At 32.3% G+C, this 22,735-nt stretch overlaps 1 long non-coding RNA gene across 1 annotated transcript; it reads right to left on the reverse strand.

The window, feature by feature from the left end:
• Positions 1–11,114: 11,114 nt before the first annotated feature.
• LOC110713827 lies at positions 11,115–18,718 on the reverse strand. Its single transcript, XR_002510071.1, has 4 exons — positions 18,281–18,718; positions 17,913–17,956; positions 17,219–17,359; positions 11,115–11,373 (listed from the first exon to the last, which is right to left on the reverse strand). It is a non-coding gene; the product is annotated as an uncharacterized LOC110713827 (long non-coding RNA).
• Between the last annotated feature and the right edge of the window lie 4,017 nt (positions 18,719–22,735).

The following is a 22,735-nucleotide window of genomic DNA, read 5'->3' on the forward strand; positions in this document are numbered from 1 at the left end:
GGCGAGGGGAGGGGGTTTTGAGCGGCGCGCGTTTATCGGTGGGCAGAAGGGGAGGGGAAGGGGTGGCTAGGGTTTCGCGGGTGGTGGGAGAGAGATCGGGGCTAGAGTTTTGCGGGGCTATGGGTGTTTTTGCGTGGGAGGGGAGGGTGGCGAGGCTAAGGGAAGGGGTGGCGGTGGTCGGGGTAGGGGCGGCGGTGGTCGGGCTGGTTTTCCGGTGGTGTTGGTAGGTGTGAAGGTGGTGATGTGGTGGTGTGAAGGTGGGTAGGGAAAGGGAATGGGAAAGTCTAGGGGGTGGGGAATGGAGTTGGAAGGATTTGGGGTAATGGGGAGGGTAATGGCAATGATTTAAAGTCCTAAACAAACATCAACAAAGGGAATGGGGCTAGTTGATTTCCATTCCTTTTCCTGATTACCCCCAACCAAACGGCCCCTTATTCTATTTAACTTATTCTAAATAGAAAAAGGAACTTCATTCAATTAAGATCGAGCACCCATCCAATATAGCTTTCTCTAACTCCATCACTCATCTTTGCCTGTGAACATTGATTGATGAGCAATTAATTTCTCTTTTAAATTCTTTCAGAACAATACAAAAGCTATAATGAGAATTCATGCTTTTACATTCTATTGTGATGCAAGTGAAAAAAAAAAAATGTGTACGAAATTTTGCACAGATTAAATAAATTTATTAGTTAACCTGCGGTCTAAAATTTAAACATACATCACATGCACGAAGGGTTAATTTACATGAGGCAAAAGACCTGGCCTTTTCCCAATTAAGAAGGTATTTTATAATATAAGTTAGTTCCCACCATTATGGGAGTAGAGTATCATTATTGATCTAATTTATTATTAGATGAATAAAAAATAAATCCAATTATACAAATACAGTATCTTAGTTTTTCTCTCACTTCTATCCACAGTCTCAATTATCAATCCTATCTAATCTATTACAACTAAATTAAATCATTTAAAAACGAACTTCTTCCCAATTTCCCATAGACCAAAAACCACCTTTTCAATTTCTGAAGTAGTCCAGCCTCCAACTCCTATTTCAAAGTTGTTTGATAACATTTTATAATCCTATGTCCCATATATCACAATTGAAACATGAATAATTGTGTTTATTAATCAACCAAAAACAAATAAATTGTGTGGGTCGTAATAAGCCGCGAGCGTAAACATACTTGATCACAAAACACCGTAGAATTTGGCCCTCATATTTAGCTGCAGCATCGAAAATGATTTTCAAGTATCTGTGTAACATATATGTCAGTAAAACACAGATGTCAGACAAACAACAAAGGCCTTTTAGCAGAGGACCTAGTTGTTTTACGACGTGCATTCAAAACAATCAATGTCACCGGGCCTCGTGTGGTTTCCCACAGATGACACGGTGCATTAAAATAATATTATTATTCTGTATGCGGTCGGATTGTATAAAATAAGCTATAATGTACTCCGTACTTAACATATAACAAGTGGTATATGAGCTTTTAGTTGTGCGTACCATATACTTCCTCCGTTTTTTATTATTTGACCCGCTTTGACTTTTACACTATTCACCACCTTTTCTTTGACTGTCTTTTGTGAATAATATGTAAGGAAAAATATATTCATGTATAATATTTTTGGATTCTTCTCAATAAGTAATATCATTATATATGACTTTTATAATTTTTACTTATGGAGAATTTAAATTATTGATCGTTAAAGTTCTGCATTGACAAGCGTGATAAAAGAAACAGGTCAAGTAAAAAAGTACAGAGGAAGTATGTCTTTTTTAATTTTCCCCAAGTCGTGTCCACGCTTTTAAAAATCTTGTTTGAGCTTGTATTAGCCTGTTAAGACTTAAGAGTTTGGCTTGTTTAATCGTAAATGTGTTAGCATTTCAAGTTTAAGCTCGAGATTAATTGACCTTAAATCTGAGGTTGATTCAATAAACGAACTTTGTTTTCCCTTTAAAAATTATTTCTTCATCACATCAATTAAATTTTATAATTTACTTTTTTAATCTTTCTATAGCAAAAAGAAATGTTTATTGTGAAATAACTTTTAAGTTTTTTTTTCCTTAAAAAAAACATTATTTTGATTTGAAACATACCTTTTTTGATACGTAATTGGAAAATTGGCTTAAAATAATCTCAACTATCAGCGATTGGTGCAAAATAATACGACCTCAGTTATTTGCTTTAATTTTAACAGTACCATCTTTTGTAATATATGTGCAAAATGGTACACCAGCCATCGAAGAAGGTATATACTACCTCCGATTTTTTTTAGTTGCAACTTTGGAATATTTTATATCTCTCTATTAATACCTCAAAGTTGCAACTAAAAAAATAGAGGTAGTATGTGCAAAATGGTTCGTCCATATTCATTTATACTAGTATAGTTATCATGCGATGCATGATTTATAAATCAAATTATTAAACCCGTAGGTAAATAAAAATAAAATAAAGTTAATTCAATTACTAATAAAGGGGTTTCAAAGAAAATCACTAATAAAGGACTTGGTTACTAATGGTCAATAATAAAAAAAAAATAAAAAAAATTAGGAACATAATGTGAATAGTATTTTATGTTATTTGAATTGCTTTTAATTTTTTATAATGTTATATTATTAATTGAAAAATAATTGAATAATACTTCATATAACTATATAAGAGAAGTAGACTAATTCATTTATATCTCCAGTTGATAAAAAAAACTTAAATTTTCTTATCATACCATCCGCATCAGTAGCTACAAGCAATCTAATACATGTTTTAACTGTCGCGTTCACCAAATCTATAGATACAATAATAACCTTATATCTGACCTACCAGTACATATATTTTCCTAAGCTAAGCATTGTGGAAAAAACTATATATTATATAATTGTCATATAACTAACCAACAGCTAATTAAATATACTATACAACACAAATACTTCGCATATAGGTATGGATACTGATAATTTTATATAAATAAAATGTACGGAGCAAATATTAAAATTTATCCCTACCCTTAATTATAAAAAGTTAAACAAAACTCTTATAATAGTGCATGGACATTTATATCTCTAAAATGTTCTTTTAAATATATTTTCCCCCATTCAATTATAAAAGCCTTAAAATTTTCTCTTAGCTTGAATTCGCTAAATTGATTTAAAAGGTTATGTTTATTTCAATATTTAAAGCCATTTACTATTTCCATTTTCTTTTGTTTTAATTTTTCTATTTAGAATTTATAAGACTATTATACTACCTCCGCTAATTATTATGTTCAACAAAAGAATATTTTATGTCTCACAAATAATACCCCTTAATTTGTTACACATAATAGCTGACGGAGGTAATATTTCAAGATCGAAGTCAATATCTTATACCGTACAATCACTAAATCAAAGTAGCTCAAAACATTACATAGCTACACAACATCCGACATATATAATGACTACATGCAAATAATTTTAATATATTATTACGCATTTGATATAAGTTATAAAACAATTTCACTATATATAAATTTTGATAGATTTATATCTTTCATATTAGCAAAAATTTACAAATGTTATCATTATATTTTGAAAAAAATATAGACTTTGGAGTTTTGTATAAGATAGATAAAGGATAAGTTAATTCCCCTCATATATCATTGAGTCGCTCGATCTTTTTTTTTTTTTGGGTGTTCTATCCGGTTCACCCTTTGATTTGAGCTAATTCAAATTTGAGGATAAGTTCTGGATTGTTAGGTTCCACTCCCCTCCCGGTTGTTATTGCAGGAGATCGAATATGGGTCCTCCCTACCAAGTGTAGTCCCAATCAACACTACACCATCATAAATTATTGCAAATGATTGTCGTATATCTAATATAGTACATGAGCAATGCATGATTTTAAATCAAAATCAAAATGTTAGTTTTTCTAAAAAGATTCATAAGTAATAGCATTGTTAATATGAATATTACAATTTTAAACACGAGTTATACTTATAATACATTTTATATCTATCCTTTCCCGTCAAATGTCTAATTCAATTTAACTTTTATTCTTCTTGTTTAGATTGGTTTTTGGTTCAATTTTTCTTATGAAAGAAAAACAAAAGGTCATTGTAAAAGGCATTGTATAGAAAATGAAAGACCAATTCAAATTAAATATATGTTCAAGATTATATATTTTTTTCCAAGACAACATTTTGGCTCAGCATTCAGGATTTGTCAAGGAGTAGAACAACCGTCAAAAGTAATTTTTACACTATTTTGTATCTTTATTAAACACTTTGTATTCATCCGATAACTTGTATTGAATTTAGGATAACTTGTAGAATATTTTGGGTAACTTTTATCATTAATGCATAAGTAACTCTCATTCATTATAGATTAGCTTTTATAATAGGTGCACAATATTATACTGTAAATTTGTTTTTTTTTTTTTAAGTTTGTCTTGATTTCATAATTGATGTCAAACTAAATTCTATCGATATTTTTTAATTTTCATAAAAAAAACAATATTAGCATTTTCAAAATACGAAATACAAAATATTTGTTTCCTTAATTATGCCACTTTAATCATATTGCTTCAAATTAGTTATTATTCTTTAACTTAACAAAAAATAAAGGTTGGAAAGACGTTATGTATTATTAGTAGTATGAAAAGTATACATCTTTTATTATGAAAAATTAAATCAATATTTATGTTAGGAAATCATGAAAATCTTATGCATGTATAGAAACATGCATTATTGTTCAAAGTTGAACAAAAATAACTATGCTTGAATATGTAACAGTAATTATATAGATATATTTTATACTTAATTTAAGATAAGCCAATTGAGAGAGAGACATTTGTCATCCTCACATTAATTTGCTTATCTTTTAGTATAATACTGGTTAGCACCCGTGTGATGCACGGGTTTACCTGTAATTTATCTTTGAATTTTAGTAAAAAAAAAAATTTGAGTTTAAAATGTTCATAAGTTCAATTAATTGACCTCAACTATGCTAACAACTCCTATAAAGACTCCAACAACCTAATATTAACATAAATCATCAAAGTAATAGGTACTTATTTTAAATTAATTACCTAAAAAAGAGCTACAATCTGTTTATAATTAATTAGCATTTTGATAGGTGTGTCGCGTACCTAACAAAAATAAACCTAACTATACCACTACTATGTAGACAGGCCAGACAAGCAAGGGTCGGATCCCAAGAGACTATGGTTCAACTAATTAAATCGACTCAAGCAATTACTAAGCAAGTAATAACCAATTCAAATAAGTAAGAATCAATATCTAAAGAACTAATTAAAACGATTAAATCTAAACAGTATGACAAATCAATGCTAAAAACATCCAAGATTAAGCATCACCATGAATACAACTAATGCAATAGTCGTTCTACCCCTAACACATAATTCAATTGATTAAAGAGGAAAAGTAATCCCTAAATAGTACCAATGGTCTCTCCCGAGTTATCAATGGCTTCTTTAATCACAATCAAGCCTACTTTCATAGAATCATGTAAATTAAAGACCTTAAGCACATTACTCTAACTTCCTAATCATCCATTCAACTACTCCTGTGATGAACTTTAAACCCTTAATTGATTTATTCAAATCCGTCAAAACCCAACTCCCTTTGCGATTAAAACAATGGATTAATAACAATACCAATTATCCCTAATCTAGTATTGGCATGAGCACAATCAATTAAGCAAATCAATTGCAATTATCATTAGAGAATTTAAAGCATTAATTCATGCATCAATTATATTTGGGTTCCACTAGATCTTGGAATAGTGAAACTACTCGCACATATTAATGAAAACAATAACAAGAATTAAAGAAAACATAATTAATAATAAAAGGAATTAAAAAGAATAAGAAAATACCAAATCTTGAATTATGAGAGATAAATGAAGAAACTTGAGTGCATAATCTTGAATTACAATGAAAATAAAGTTTAGAGAGAAAATTAGGGTTCTAAGATGATAGATAATGAAATTATAATGCTAAAGAGTATTTATAAGAAGTCTAAAAGATAGGATGGAATAAGGAAAGAAATCGGATTAAAACCGACTAAATTCGTCTAGGCATGGGCGAGTCACACATGACATGCCCATGTCAAAAGTCAGATTCAATTTTTCTTCAATCTCCAGCGAGACATGGACATGTCAAATTCTGACATGGGCGTGTCTCGCTGGGCCAACTTCACTCGACGAGCATGGGCATGCCCACATTCAACATGGGCATGCTTCCCTTAGCACGTAGCTGCTAGCTCAAAACACTCGACTCGACATGGGCGTGCCTCTAATGAACATGGGCGTGCCTCATATGAAACTTCAACTTCCAATTTTATGCCTTCTCAAAACACACTAACATCGTATGATCACAACTAAACCAAATCAAGCCAAAATAAGCTATAAACAACTAATTTAGACTCGAAAACTACCTAACTAGACTCTAAAAACACGTATTATACACGACTTATCACATTTTGTTTCCAAAAAAATAAAAACATTTGAGCGGGTAATTTTTTCATGAAATAGTGCCACATGTACAACTTTGAATAAAGATGAAATCAGTAGTTGCTACATTAGTACTGTACTAGATTAGTACCCGTGTGTTGCACGGTGGTTGATTAGTAATTTTTCTATAATTCTTTATCTTTTGTTGTTGATAACTTTCTAATATGATTTGGCTCGTTATTTTTTAAAAAAAAATTGTTATATAAATATATTAAAAAAAACATGTACTTAAAAAAAATTAGTTATAAAATGCTGCATCATAATGTAATATTTACTATGTTATTAAAAAATATACTAAAATGATGGTTAGATTAAATATATTAATGTTGTATAAATGTATAATTCATTAATCTTATACGTTTAGAGTAGAAGCTAAATAAATTTGTATTTACTATTAAAAAAAATGTGTATTAATTTGTTCAAAAAAATGTGTATAATTAGCTACCAACATCTATGTCTATTTAATATTGTTGTATTATGAATATCCAAAAGTAGTGTGGAGTATATACAACAATATTGATGTCAAATTCAAATTTCACACCTAATTGGTCCTAGTTTCTAGCTAGGAAAGGCACAAAAAAAAATGAAAACATCATAGGTAAAAATTGGAGGAAAATTTTTTTATGAGAGTTTGACACGTAAGCACTTTAAGAAATTGATGACATCATCAATGTTTTTTTTAGTAATAGTTAATAGATTAGTTATAGATATAGATAGATTATTTCACAATTATAGAGTAATTATTAACTTTTTATCCAAAATATATGATTCCTACATTTTTATTTACAATAACACATTATTTTGACTTGACACACACTTTAAAAGGAGAAAAAAAAACCCACAATAGTTAATTTATTTACAATCATGTCATGATGACTAGAAAATGGACCTCACAATAGTTGACTTATTGGCCATGATGACTAAGCAAAATTATTGATTTTCCTAAAAATAATAAATAAATAAATAAATAATTATTGATTTATATACAATTTTTCCATTTGATAAATGAATTTTGTTTATCAAGGAGATAAACTGGGGCTTTCTCCTTTAAAAGAGATATTAGACTAGATAAATGGACAAATTAATTAACAAAATTTTACCACCGATAAGAAGAAAGTGTTATATTTATTCGATCACATAGTCTAATCATTTTTAAATAGATTAGTATGTCTAAGGGTGTATTGTAAGTTTAATGAAATAAAGGAAATATTATGTTAATTTTGGCTTTTAATATATTGTTTGAAACCAATTATATCAATATACTACCTTCGTTAACAATTATTTGCAATATTTACTAAAAAAGAGTGCTAACTTTTATTTGCAACATTCCCAAATCTTTCCATTTTTAGAAACTTTTTTTAAATGAAATTAAAAAAACACCCTTACTTAATACTTTATAACATCAATTACATACTTAAAACATAATTGATTAAAAACTAATCTAATCTAATTAAGTTTATTTTATCTTTCAATAATCATCAATCCATGTTCATCTCTTCATCATCTTCCCCATTATCTTTCTCTCTCCTCCTTCATCATCTTCTTCCTCTTCCTCTCCATAATCTAATGTCTCCGTTTTTATCCTCTTCAACATTAACTTTATCTATCTTCCTTCACCCACTTTTCATGAATTGAAGAAAAAACACACTCAAATAATATCTAGAAAAACGGTCTTGGTTTTGCGGGTTTGGGATCTGGGTTTGTGGGTTGTAGTTAGTGCGTCTGGGTCTTGGTGCAAGGGTGCTGATGATTTTGGTGGTTTGTGGGGCTGATTTTCGTGGTTGGGTTCGCAGGTGGGTTCCCTGAGTTCGTGGGGTTGGTTTTAGTGGTAGTCGATCGAATTGATTTTGGTGGTTCGTGGGGACCGGGTGGTTTTGGTGGTTCGTCAAAGGGAAGCAGTTAGGGGTGGTTTTTGGTGGGTCGTTAAAGGGTTTCGGTGGGGGTAGTTTTGATGGATCGTCGAAGAGTTTAAGGGGTTCATTGGTGGTTTTCTAGGTTCGTGGTTGGAATCCGGTGGTTTCAATGGTAGTTTTGGGTTCTGGGTTTCGATGGCTTTGGTGGTTGGTGGTTGGTGGTTGGTGGTTTTGGGTGTTTGGGTAATTGTGTTTATTTTTGTTTTTTTTGGTAGTAGTAGTAGGATTAATAGTTAAGGCCTTAAGCATATATACCCTTATATTTCAATAATCATATTTAAAAACTTTTGCCTAGAAGTCCGCGCAGACCCCCTTTGTTGCAAATAACCGTTAACGGAGGTAGTATAATAATGCATTGAAACTAACACATTTTGTGCGGCTGGAGAATGTAGCGGTAGCGACGGTCTCCGTCCTTCCACCACCTGCAAAATCAAACACAATGAATTAAAATATATCAGCTAAGCCTCCCGCACCAAACAATTTGTACATCCATGTGCATGCAATATCTTCTCTGAAACTAATTATATCAATATAATAATGTTTTTTTCCTTTAGAGAAAAATAATTTACTAGCTTAACAAAAGGACGGGGCTTTATAAATTTGGGTAGGAGAAAATTATTAACATAAAATGTATTTTGAAAAAAATAAATTTATTACTAAAAAATTATAATAAAAATAATATAATAGTGAATATGAACGGAATATTTCTTAAGATGCCTTCTTCAATGGCTAGCGTACCACTTTGCACATATAGTACAAAAGGTTGTACAGATGATAACAAATAGTTGAGGTTGTATTATTTTGCACACACCGTTAACATTTGATATTATATTAAGCCAATTTTCCTATGTAATTTTAAAATATTAAAGACTAAAAGAAATACAGAGACACCAAAATTAAAAGATGTTTTAAAATAAATAGAATAATTTTTTTGTGATTGAATGAGGTTTGATCGAGTTATAATCGGACATGAAAAACTTATGAACAAACTTAAACTAGTTGCTCACAAACTAGCTTAAACCAATTGTTCACAAACATTTTCGAGTTCAAGTTTTTCACATTAATTTGACGAGCTTACGATTATTCCTCAAGCTTGTTTATCTACCATACACATGATGAGTTTAATTTTGAACCACTTTGTTAGCAAGGAGTTTGGAAACTTATTAGCTCATAATCCTATTTCTATATTGTCAAATCAAATTGTGTGAAGCTTTGTTAACTAACAAGAATTGGAGGAAGTATGATCTTATATTCTAAAAGAGTTAAACACTAATTCATTATCTGTAAAAGCTGTAATACAGTTTACACGATTTGATCATCGAGAAACGTTGAGGGATTTGGCCCTCAAATTTGGCCTCAATTTCGAAAATGATTTTTTTAGTGTCTGCAACGAACACAAATGTCAGACATACAAGAAAGGCCTTTTAATAGAGGACCCAGTGGATTTAAGACGTACGTCCAAAACAATCAACTACACTGGGCCTCGTGTGATTGTCCAACAAAGGCCACGGTGCATAGAATTCATAATATTATACTCGTAATATTTTATGCGGTCGGATTGTAAACAATAAGTGAACAATTGACGTAACAAGTGGTATTTAAGTTCTTAATTTTGTGGATTTTTATAGAGGTGTTATTTCATATGATTAGGCTGGATTTACCAAAATCAAGTCGAAGTAGATTTACTTAAAATTTGAATCATGCTAAATTATCATGTCCAAACTAATCGAAATCTAATTCGATTTTGTTTGAATCGATTTTATATTTGGTTAACGTTTTTTTATCTTTATCTAATTTAATTTACAAGATTTATAATATAAATTTAGAATATCAAAATTGAAAAAATTGTAATTATTAATCCCAACTTTACGCCATTTACTTTCATTAATTCCAACTATCGATTATTCATGAATAATCCCAACTTTAGGGGGTATTGACTTTTATCAGGCCTTACAGGTTACCAAACCTATAGCAGCAAGTCATTTGCCACGTGTCAACATTCTACAGGTTAAAAAAAATTAAGAAACCCCCCCCAACCACCGATCTACCAGACTGTCACGGTGCCACCCAAGCTTTGACGCTGGAAGACTGCCTCCCCCCCCCCTCCCCACTAGTGGAAAAAAGGCCATCCGTAACGGGCAAAAAGGGCCCATCTGTAACGGGCAGCGTCCGTTACGTATGCGGCCGTTACGGATGGCCATTGTTATTCGTAACGGGCAATGTCCGTTACGAATAACCCATTATTCGTAACGGACATTTGAAGTTATTCGTAACGGACATTTGAAATGTCCGTTACGAATAATGGGTTATTCGTAACTGACATTTGAAATGTTAGTTACGAATAAGGGGTTATTCGTAACGGACATTTGAAATGTCAGTTACGAATAAATCCTTTTTTGTATTATAATAAGTCCTTATTCGTAACGGGCATATAAAACGCCCGTTACGAATAAGTGATTATTTGTAACGGTCATTTTAAATGTCCGTTACGAATAAAGTTTTATAATATATAATTTAACACTTATTTTTAACGGGCAACAAAAATGCCTGTTACGAATAAGTGGTTATTTGTAACTAACAACTCTACTGCCCGTTACAAATAATCATTAAATTGAATTTTTATTTATTAAATTTTGACAGGATGTATTTATATATAATTAATATATATTAATTAAAACCTGTTATAATAAACCTGTTCCTGTAAATAAGCAATTATACCGATTTCGAATTAATACGACGTAATATAAAAATTGAAGTAGTAACACATTACAAATAAAAACTTGTATAACTTTATCCAACATATACAACAACACTAAAAATATAACTTTGTTCTACCTAAGCTAATAGTTATGCATACAATAAATATTTACTTCTAAAGTATTGCGCCCACTGTTCTCGAACCACATTCAATTCGTCAACATAATACGGGGCTATCCTTGGACAAAAATCCTATTGGAAAAAAAACATATGAAAGAGGTTACAAAATAAAAACAATCCATAATAAAACAATCATTAGAATAAATGTGATGGACCAAATTATAGAAATAAAACTCATAATATAGAAATAAAACGCATAACATCCTTAATAAACTTATATTTTGATTTTTATGAGTTGAAATCAATGAAAGTGAACATTTACTAACTTTTGGGAGCGTATAGAGCCAAAAAGGCTTCAAAATTGCGCTAAGGGACTTTTATCTTTCCCATGTTTCAAGTATTGGTTCAAATTAACACAATATTACAACATAACAACCTTAACTACCTTATATTTTGGTTTCTATGAATTGAAATCAATGAAAAGTGACTATTAACTCCATTTTAGGAGCGTTTAGAGCCAAAAAGGCTTCAAGATTGCCTAAGGGACTTCTACCTTTCCCATCTTTCAATTATTTGTTCAAATTGACACAATATAACACATAACATCCTTAATTACCTTATATTTTGGTTTTTATGAATTGAAATCAATGATTATTAACCATTATCTCAGTTTTGGGAGCGTATAAAGCCAAAAAGACTTCAAAATTGCCTAAGGGACTTCTACCTTTCCCATCTTTCATGTATTTGTTCAAATTAACACAATATAACACATAAAATCCTTAATTACCATATATTTTGGTTTTTATGAATTGAAATCAATGAAAAGTGACTATTTACTCACTTTTGGGAGCGTATAGAGCCCAAAAGGCTTCAAAATTGCCTAAGGGACTTCTATCTTTCCCATCTTTCATGTATTTGTTCAAATTAACACAATATAACACATAACATCCTTAATTTCCTTATATTTTAGTTTTTATGAATTGAAACCAATGAAAAGTGACTATTTACTCACTTTTGGGAGCGTATAGAGCCCAAAAGGCTTCAAAATTGCCTAAGGGACTTCTATCTTTCCCATCTTTCATGTATTTGTTCAAATTAACACAATATAACACATAACATCCTTAATTTCCTTATATTTTGGTTTTTATGAATTGAAATCAATGAAAAGTGACTATTTACTCACTTTTGGGAGCGTATAGAGCCCAAAAGGCTTCAAAATCGCCTAAGGGACTTCTATCTTTCCCATCTTTCATGTATTTGTTCAAATTAATACAGTATAACACATAACATCCTTAATTTCCTTATATTTTGGTTTTTATGAATTGAAATCAATGAAAAGTGACTATTTACTCACTTTTGGGAGCGTATAGAGCCCAAAAGGCTTCAAAATTGCCTAAGGGACTTCTATCTTTCCCATCTTTCATGTATTTGTTCAAATTAACACAATATAACACATAACATCTTTAATTTCCTTATATTTTGGTTTTTATGAATTGAAATCAATGGAAATTGACCATTATCTCACTTTTGGGAGCGTATAGAGCCAAAAAGGCTTCAAAATTTCCTAGGGGACTTCTACCTTTCCCATCTTTCAAGTATTTGTTCAAATGAACACAATATAACACATAACATCCTTAATTACCATATATTTTGATTTTTATGAATTGAAATCAACGATTATTGACCATTATCTCACTTTTGGGAGCGTATAAAGCCAAAAAGACTTCAAAATTGCCTAAGGGACTTCTACCTTTCCCATCTTTCAAGTATTTGTTCAAATTAACACAATATAACACATAACATCCTTTATTACCTTATATTTTGCTTTTTATGAATTGAAATCAATGATTATTGACCATTATCTCACTTTTGGGAGCGTATAGAGCCCAAAAGGCTTCAAAATTGCCTAAGGGACTTCTATCTTTCCCATCTTTCATGTATTTGTTCAAATTAACACAATATAACACATAAAATCCTTAATTACCTTATATTTTGGTTTTTATGAATTGAAATCAATGAAAAGTGACTATTAACTCACTTTTGGGAGAGCGTATAGAGCCCAAAAGGCTTCGAAATTGCCTAAGGGACTTCTATCTTTCCCATCTTTCATGTATTTGTTCAAATTAACACAATAGAACACATAACATCCTTAATTTCCTTATACTTTGGTTTTTATGAATTGAAATCAATGAAAAGTGACTATTTACTCACTTTTGGGAGCGTATAGAGCCCAAAAGGCTTCAAAATTGCCTAAGGGACTTCTATCTTTCCCATCTTTCATGTATTTGTTCAAATTAACACAATATAACACATAACATCCTTAATTTCCTTATATTTTGGTTTTTATGAATTGAAATCAATGAAAATTAACCATTATCTCACTTTTGGGAGCGTATAGAGCCAAAAAGGCTTCAAAATTGCCTAGGGGACTTCTACCTTTCCCATCTTTCAAGTATTTGTTGAAATTAACACAATATAACACATAACATCCTTAATTACCTTATATTTTGATTTTTATGAATTGAAATCAATGATTATTGACCATTATCTCACTTTAGGGAGCGTATAGAGCCAAAAATGCTTCAAAATTGCCTAAGGGACTTCTACCTTTCCCATCTTTCATGTATTTGTTCAAATTAACACAATATAACACATAACATCCTTAATTACCTTATATTTTGGTTTTATGAATTGAAATCAATGAAAATTGACCATTATCTCACTTTTGGGAGTGTATAGAGTCAAAAAGGCTTCAAAATTGCCTAGGGGACTTCTACCTTTCCCATCTTTCAAGTATTTGTTCAAATTAACACATAACATCCTTAAGTACCTTATATTTTGGTTTTATGAATTGAAATCAATGATTATTGACCATTATCTCACTTCTGGGAGCGTATATAGCTAAAAAGGCTTCAAAATTGCCTAAGGGACTTCTACCTTTCCCATCTTTCAAGTATTTGTTCAAATTGACACAACATAACACATAACATCCTTAATTACCTTATATTTTGGTTTTTATGAATTGAAATCAATGATTATTAACCATTATCTCACTTTCGGGAGCGTATAGAGCCAAAAAGGCTTCAAAATTGCCTAAGGGACTTCTACCTTTCCCATCTTTCGTGTATTTGTTCAAATTAACACAATATAACACATAAAATCCTTAATTACCTTATATTTTGGTTTTTATGAATGGAAATCAATGAAAAGTGACTATTTACTCACTTTTGGGAGCGTATAGAGCCAAAAGGCTTTAAAATTGCCTAGGGACTTCTACCTTTCCCATGTTTCAAGTATTTGCTCAAATTAACACAATATAACACATAACATCCTTAATTACCTTATATTTTGGTTTTTATGAATTGAAATCAATGAAAATTGACCATTATCTCACTTTTGGGAGCGTATATAGCTAAAAAGGCTTCTAAATTGCCCAAGGGACTTCTACCTTTCCCATCTTTCACGTATTTGTTCAAATGAAAAGTGACTATTTACTCACTTTTGGGAGCGTATAGAGCCAAAAAGACTTCAAAATTGCCTAAGGGACTTCTATCTTTCCCACCTTTCATGTATTTGTTTAAATTAACACACTATAACACATAACATCCTTAATTAACTTATATTTTGGTTTTTATGAATTGAAATTAATGAATATTGACCATTGATCAGCACATAAAGCAATATGCATAGAACTAATCAGATCTGATCAGCATATACAGCATAGAACAATGATGGCAGTGAACATGATAACTGGCGAGGACTCGAGCAATAAATAGAAAAGACTTGAAATGAACTAATTAGAACTGATCTGAACTGATCGGAACTGAAATTTCAGAACTGATCGGAAGTAAAATTTCAGAACTGATCTGAACTGAAATTTCAGAACTGGTCAGAATTGAAATTTCAGAACTAATCAGAACTGATCAAAACTGATCAGAACTGAAATTTCAGAAATGATTGGAACTGAAATTTCAGACCTGATCAGAACTGAAATTTCAGAACTGATCGGAAATGAAATTCAAAAATTAAATGATCGGAATTGATCAGAACCGATCGGAACTAATCACAACTGAAATTTCAGAACTGATCGGAACTGATCAGAACTGATTGGAACAAATCGGAACTATACTTTCATTCTTCAATTTATCTAGATGGCTTTGGTATTAATCAAAAACTCGAATTCAATGAGGCATTGATTGCTAAGCACATAAATTACACAAGCATATAAAGCATTTTATAAAAATCAAAACACAAGAACACCATATATTGACTAGGGCTGAGCAAAACTACCCGAAAAACCGAAAACATGAAAACCCGTTCCGTTACCGTTCCGAAAATTAGGGTACCCGATCCGATAACCATAACGGTTCGGGTACCCGTTCCGATAATTTGTTATCGGGTATGGTTTTTGGGTATCATTTTAAAATTAACGGGTACCCGTTCCGTTCCGATAAGCAATTATTTTGTTTTTTTTCCTACTTAAATCTATCTTTTCAATATTTAAACTCTTACATTACTTCATCATCACTATAAATATCAATAATTAGTAATGTTATTAATAATTTGGTCAAGATCATGTAGTATTGTTTTTAGTTAGTGTTAAAAAAATATCATAATAACTAATTTTTTAAGTTTAATTATCACTATTGGATACTTTATAGGGTACCCGATAACCGTTCCGAAAATTCGGGTACCCGAAGTCCGGGTACCCAAACTTATCGGTTCGGGTTATAGATATCATTTTAGTGATATTGGTTATCGAGTACCCGAACCGTTAGTACTAACGGTACGGGTACCCGTCCCATGCTCACCCCTAAAATTATTGACCATGATCACACACACACAAAAGAACTTCTTTCCAAATCAGAACATTCTGGTAAACAAGGCAATGCAAACACCTTCACAGCTTCAGTCATACACAAGTAACAAGACACATAATCAAATCAAAATTCAATTGAACACACCAACAATCAACTATAACATGACATTATACCGACCTTCAAGCTAGCACAACAAGCACATGGTGCTTCCATGTTTGATGATTCATCTTCATCATGGCAAATCCTACACTGAGCTAATTTTCTAGGGAGTAACCCATCATTTGCATCCATCCTATCAAATGAAAAACTTGTCTCCATACCTTCAATTCTTGTCTTGTTAAGAATTTTTTTTTGATAGGAAATACGAGCTAGTTCATTAATCAACAGACAAAATGTCCATATGTACATCCAGGGAAATCTCCAAGGAAAATGTTTTTCCCAAACTTGTTCAACACCAAGGTACTTTCACAATTTAATCTCAATCCACAATAATCACACCACCATTACCATTACGCTATGATCTCCTCAATCAATTTAGTAATTTTGACACCCAAAATGTCTTCTCCATTTTGACCATGATCAGAACTGAAATTTCAGAACTGATCAGAACTGCAGAACTGATCGGAACTGATCAGAACTGAAATTTCAGAACTGATCGGAACTGTTCGGAACTGATTAGAACTGAAATTTCAGAACTGATCGGAACCGATCAGAACTGAAATTTCAGAACTGATCGGAACTGTTCAGAACTGATCAGAACTGAAATTTTAGAACTGATCAGAACTGATCGGAACTGATCAGAACTGAAATTTCATAACTGATCAGAACTGAAATTTCAGAAATGATCGGAACTGAAATTTCAGAACGGATCAGAACTGATCAGAACTGAAATTTCAGAACGGATCAGAACTGATCGTAACTGATCAGAACTTATCGGAAAAGGCCTCAAATTTAGCAAAGCCCATTAAACAATGCAGGAAGCAGGAAATGAGCAATAAACAGAAAAGACCTGATCAGACTGATCAGAAAAGGCCTCCCATTAAACAACGCAGGAAATGAGCAATAAACAGAAAAGGCCTGATCAGAACTGATCAGCTCAAAAGTATAAACAAGTAATTGAAAAAAAACTATACTTGGTTACTTAGAACAACACTTACAATAGCATTGGCTATTTGCTGGGTTTTGGCATTCTTCGGGTCTATAGCCCACGATCCATCTGCATTACGAGTTTGACAGGCCAAAATCCAATAAAGAGACCGATTTTTAAGCTTTTCACTCAAGATTGCCTAAGCGACCACCTGAGCTTGCAAGGAGAAAGGGAGAACTTATTTCTTCTTGATTAAACATTTAATTGAAACTGAACTGATTTTCTTCGGATAAAGAGTTATAAAATGATCAGGAGACAATAATCTATTAATCTAACAGCTAATTCAACTACTCACTTGAAAAAACTAAACTAATTCAACCAGATATTAACTATATAATTTATTAGTCTAACAAACTAGATAATAAAAATTAAAAAATTGAAGAAATTAAAAAAGGAATGAAACATTGAATACTTGAAAAGTAAAAAAAATCAATGTTTCAAAAGCAAATCCAGTAGTTCTCTCTAATAAATTAATCATACAAGCATGTAACTTAGTGTACCCCTTTTGTTCCGCCATTGCGAATTCAAATGCAGTAGTTTTCTCTAACCAATTAATCATCTAAGCATATACTAAATGAAATAGGCTAGTTCATTTTTACCTGCAAATTAATTTCCAGCAACATCACAATAATAATATAGATCAGAAAAATCCCTAAATTAATATTGGAAAACCCACAATAAGAAATTAGAAGGAGAATACATACCGTGATACACTAATTAGCCGCAAACACCACCGTTTCTAGTCTTTCTACACAAAATTGAATGATATTATTAGAAAATTTCAGCATATAATTGAACAATATAACCCAATTCTACAACTAACCTAGGAATAAACGAAAGTAGAAATGTGTTTGGAAATTGAGAACTCGACAAAGCATATGGTAATTTAGACTACTGTAATATTGCTGGTAAACAATTGAGCAAATTAGAAACCCTAACATAAAAACAACCATCACAAATAGGCAAAAATGATCGAAAAGAAGAAATTGAGATGAAGTGCTGAATTCAAGCGATTGATAATTTATTTCACGAAATTTCTCCGTAAAATTGAAATAGTTAAAAGAAAGCTAACCTTGAAAATTTTCGGAAATCCCTACAAAATTGTTGCGTATATTGCAAATTCTCAAGACATTGAGAACCCAATTGAGTGTTGATTATCAAACTAAAAACCCAATAATTTTTTCAACAAGTGGAAAATTCCCAGAAATGAAGCTCAAATTAAGAACATCAATTTAACAACTAAGAATTTGGGAATATCTATCGAGGAGAGAGAGAATGTTGGAGGGAATGACTATTTTGAAAAGGCTGGGCGTGAGGCCCGGTGACGGAGAAACAGAGGACCGGCGACGGAGAAGATGAGATTGCGTCTTCAATGGGGAACAGATCGAGCTAGTATAGCAAGTACAGTATGAGTGAGGGAAAATGAAAAAAGGGGATTGCAAAATTTTTAGGGTTAATTTTGAACATTTAATCGTAACGGACGCTTTAAGTCAGTTACAGATAAGTTGGTCAATCTCGTGTTGACTTTACTTTTTGTAACGGACAGAAAATGTCCGTTACGAATAACTTAGTATTTGTAACTGTCAGTAATTTCCCGTTACAAATAAAAATTTATTCGTAACGAACAGAAAGGTGCCCGTTACGAATAAGTATTTATTTGTAACGGACACCTTACCGCCCATTACAAATACTCATTTTTTACCCGGATTGAATTTTTTTGTAACGGACTTTAATATCGCCCGTTACGAATGATGTTATTGTAATGGGCAACAACATGCCCGTAACGGCTTACAAATAGACTTTTTTCCACTAGTGCCCCGTTCACCGATTTCCCACCACCAACTCACCCAAAGCAGCCCACACCAAAACAACAACTCCCCTACTCCCTGCCACCACTCCACCTCACAACACGCATATCTTCACCCCACAAAACCCGCAGCCATCACCACCGATAACACCATTTGCAGCACTGCTGCCAACACCTCAAACCAACCAACTCCAATCCACAACAAACTGCAGCCCACCAATTAATTCCCCTGTTCCCGAATTTCATCTCCAATCACCACCAACCCGCACCAATCACCAAACACCAACCACCAGTTCAACCCTATTTCAATTCTCCCCCAAATTATTTAAACCAACCCAATTCAATTCAATTCAATTCAACCCCATTTCAATTTAATCATTTCTAACCCTAGAAAATCAGAACTACTGAAAAATTAAGCTGAAGAAGAAGAAGAAGGTTCAACAATGGCGGTTGCGAACTTGCGAAAGTATGCGGGTTGGTGGTTGGGAGGGGTTAACTTGGTGGTTGCTAGTTGGGAGGAGTTTCAGGTTCTTGGGCAAGGGTTTGGGTTGGGTGGTTCATTGGGATGAGGTAGGTCGCTGGTTAAGAGAGGTGGTGCCGGTGGCGGTGTCTGCGGGCTAGGAGGGAGGGAGGAGTTTTCAGATTTTTTTTGTTAAAAGATTTTTTTATTATTTCGACCATTTAAAAGCTGACATGTGGCAATATGAAAAAACAAAAAAAAAGAGTTTACCTTTCTTCAGGTCACCGGTAATTTGGACCTAATAAAAGAAAACACCCCTTAAAGTTGGGACTATTCAGGAATAATCGATACTTGGGATTAATAAAAGTAAATGGCTCAAAGTTGGGATTAATAATTACAAATTTTCCTACAAAAATTTCGATGTGGTAATTAATTTGTATGAAAAATGTCATTTGTTAGTCGTATACGTAGTACCATGATATTGCAATAATTCCAAACATTTGTTTTCTTTATAAACTTTCGTTACTATATCCTATGTGGTAAACTGGTAATCAGTGGTAATAACAATTTTCCGAAGAAAATGTGCTAGCTAGTGAATAAGACTCTATGATATGGTGAATAATGACACAGGACTATATTCTAACTGTAAGAATTACATACAACTTGTTACTCGTATCACTGTCATGATTTATAATTGTTTACAGTAATACATACTTCCTCCTCCGTTCTTTATTACTTGACCCGCTTTGACTTTTACACTATTCACCACCCCTTCTTTACCGTCTTTTGTGAATAATATGTAAGGAAAAATATATTCATGCATGATTTTTTCGATTCGTCTCAATAAATAATATCATAATATATAACTTTTATAATATTTTTTTTTGGAGAATTTAAGTTATTGATTGTTAAAGTTTTGCATTGGCTAGCGTGATAAAAGAAACAGGTCAAATAAAAAAGAACAGAGGAAGTAATACGTTGGTGAATTGTTTGGTAAAATATATTGTAGTATACAACACATAAAAGGTTATAGAGTACAAGGAATGACAAAGGATCGGATTCGGGTCGGATGTGGCTAAATCCGAATCCAATCCGTTTAGTAAACGGACCCTGGACTCGGATCTGAATCCGAAAAATTTGAGTCCGAATCCAATCCGACTCGTAATTTTCGGATCCGATTCCGGTCTGTTTATTCGGACCTCCGAAATGATCCGAATATTTTTATTTTTATTTTTTGTAATGTCATATACCTATAATTGCTTGTATTGTCATACCAATTAAAGTTAAACATAACATATTTAAATTATAAACTAAGTTATATAACAAAATTTTGCTACAAAACAAGCAAATAATTGTCCCAAGTTATAGAGCATATGCTTATACTTTTGGATTCGTTCTCGGATCGGACTCCGTCGGACTTTGCGTAGGGTCCAAGTCCGATCCACCTCCTATTCGAATTCGGATCTATATTATCGGATTCGGACTAATATTAAACGGATTATTAAATTGTCATCCCTAAGTACAGGATTGCCATTTTACCAGTCTCTACTATCTATTTTGTAACACCAATGTATATGTTAAAAAAACAAATTTATGTTGTCCATTATGGCATTATTGTAAATGCTAGATTACAGGGAATTCGTGTAAAGTTGGAGTTAAATAGTGTATCTAGTTAAAGACACACTGAACCACTGAATTCTGAAGATTGTAATTATTTTAGTGTTATAATAGTCCATGTTAGGGTTCCTGCTTATTGGGCCTTCGTCATTCATGTGATGTACTTGTAAGAAGCAACAACTTTGGAGTTATTGCTGTGCTGGAAATTGACTCATTGAGATGTTTACGTTCAGATCATTTGTTACGCGTGAATGGAGAGTTTGGTAACTTAAAGATTTTTTTTTTCTTTCAAAGAAGTACCTTAATGATTTTATTTATTTATTACCTTATGTATTTATTTAATTTTTTTTAAAGTAAGGTCGTAAGGAGAAGACGTTTTATAAGATTGAAGACTGATCTCACATGTCAATTTGACCTGATTATGCGGGAAAGCACCTTGAGAGTGAGAGTTTTTTGAAGTTACCTAGTACTTCTTTTGTTATAACTTTTTTATTTTCCTTGTTTCATTTTAATTCTACTATGTTTTATATTCATTCAATCTCTTTTAATATTTTATCTTATTTGAAAATCTAATCCTACAATTATTATAACTTCTTACTCACTCCCCTTTTAGTTCTATTAACTTTAATCTTAAATCCACTCATTATTTACATTTTTTTTTTTACTTTATTCTAATATAAAAGAAAGAAGGGAGTAGTTTGAGAATTTCTTTTGTAGGGGATTCATGGAATTATGGAAATTCTCATGTTTAATTACATTTATACTTCTATGCTTGTCAATTTATAATTTATATCATTCTACATTTATATTTAATCATCATTGTACAAAAATTATATATAAAACAGTATTGATATCTTCATAATACAAACATTGAGATGAATATATGTTAAATACGGGAATGGGTTGCAACCAAGAGATCGAGAGAGTCCAATTCACAAGTCTAAAGGAGGTTCTATCCCAAAACCATATGGCAATAGGAGACGTATTCCCTTAGCCTTATAAAGTGATTAACTCTCTCTTCTTCAACCAATGTGGGAGACTTACATGTGGTGACGCTTGGAAGGTCTATTATTCAACACTCACCCTCACATGTAAGGTCCTTTTTTACTTTGTCTCATATGAATTTTCAGTCTAAAGTACTTCTTCACTCCCCTTCACATGGACCTACTCTTGGCCTAGTGAACTTTAGCCATTTAGGGTCCCATATCGTGAACTTGGCTCTGATACTATGTTTAATACGGGTCTGGGTCGCACCCGCAAACCAAGAGAGAGAGAGTCCACTTAACAAGTCCAAAGTGGTCCCTAAGCGGCTTGAAATGTGGATGTAACATAGGCCTCCCGCATACCATGTAAGAAATATTTCACTTTGAAAGGAGGGGTGGATAAGATCGAACTCATGACTTTGTGTCACGTTGGCTTTGATACCATGTTTAATACGGGTCTGGGCCGCACCCGCAACCAAGAGAGAGAGTCCGCTTCACAAGTCCAAAAGAGATTCCATTTCAAAATCATATGACAATAGAAGGAGTAGTCCCTAAGCCTTATAAAGTGATTAACACTCTCTTCAACTTATATGTGATGACACTTACATGTGGTGACACTTGGGAGATGAGGTGTATTCTTCAACAATATAGCAAGAATTA

Source organism: Chenopodium quinoa, unplaced genomic scaffold (genome assembly GCF_001683475.1).
Source record: "Chenopodium quinoa cultivar QQ74 unplaced genomic scaffold, ASM168347v1, whole genome shotgun sequence".
Lineage (NCBI taxonomy): Eukaryota > Viridiplantae > Streptophyta > Magnoliopsida > Caryophyllales > Amaranthaceae > Chenopodium > Chenopodium quinoa.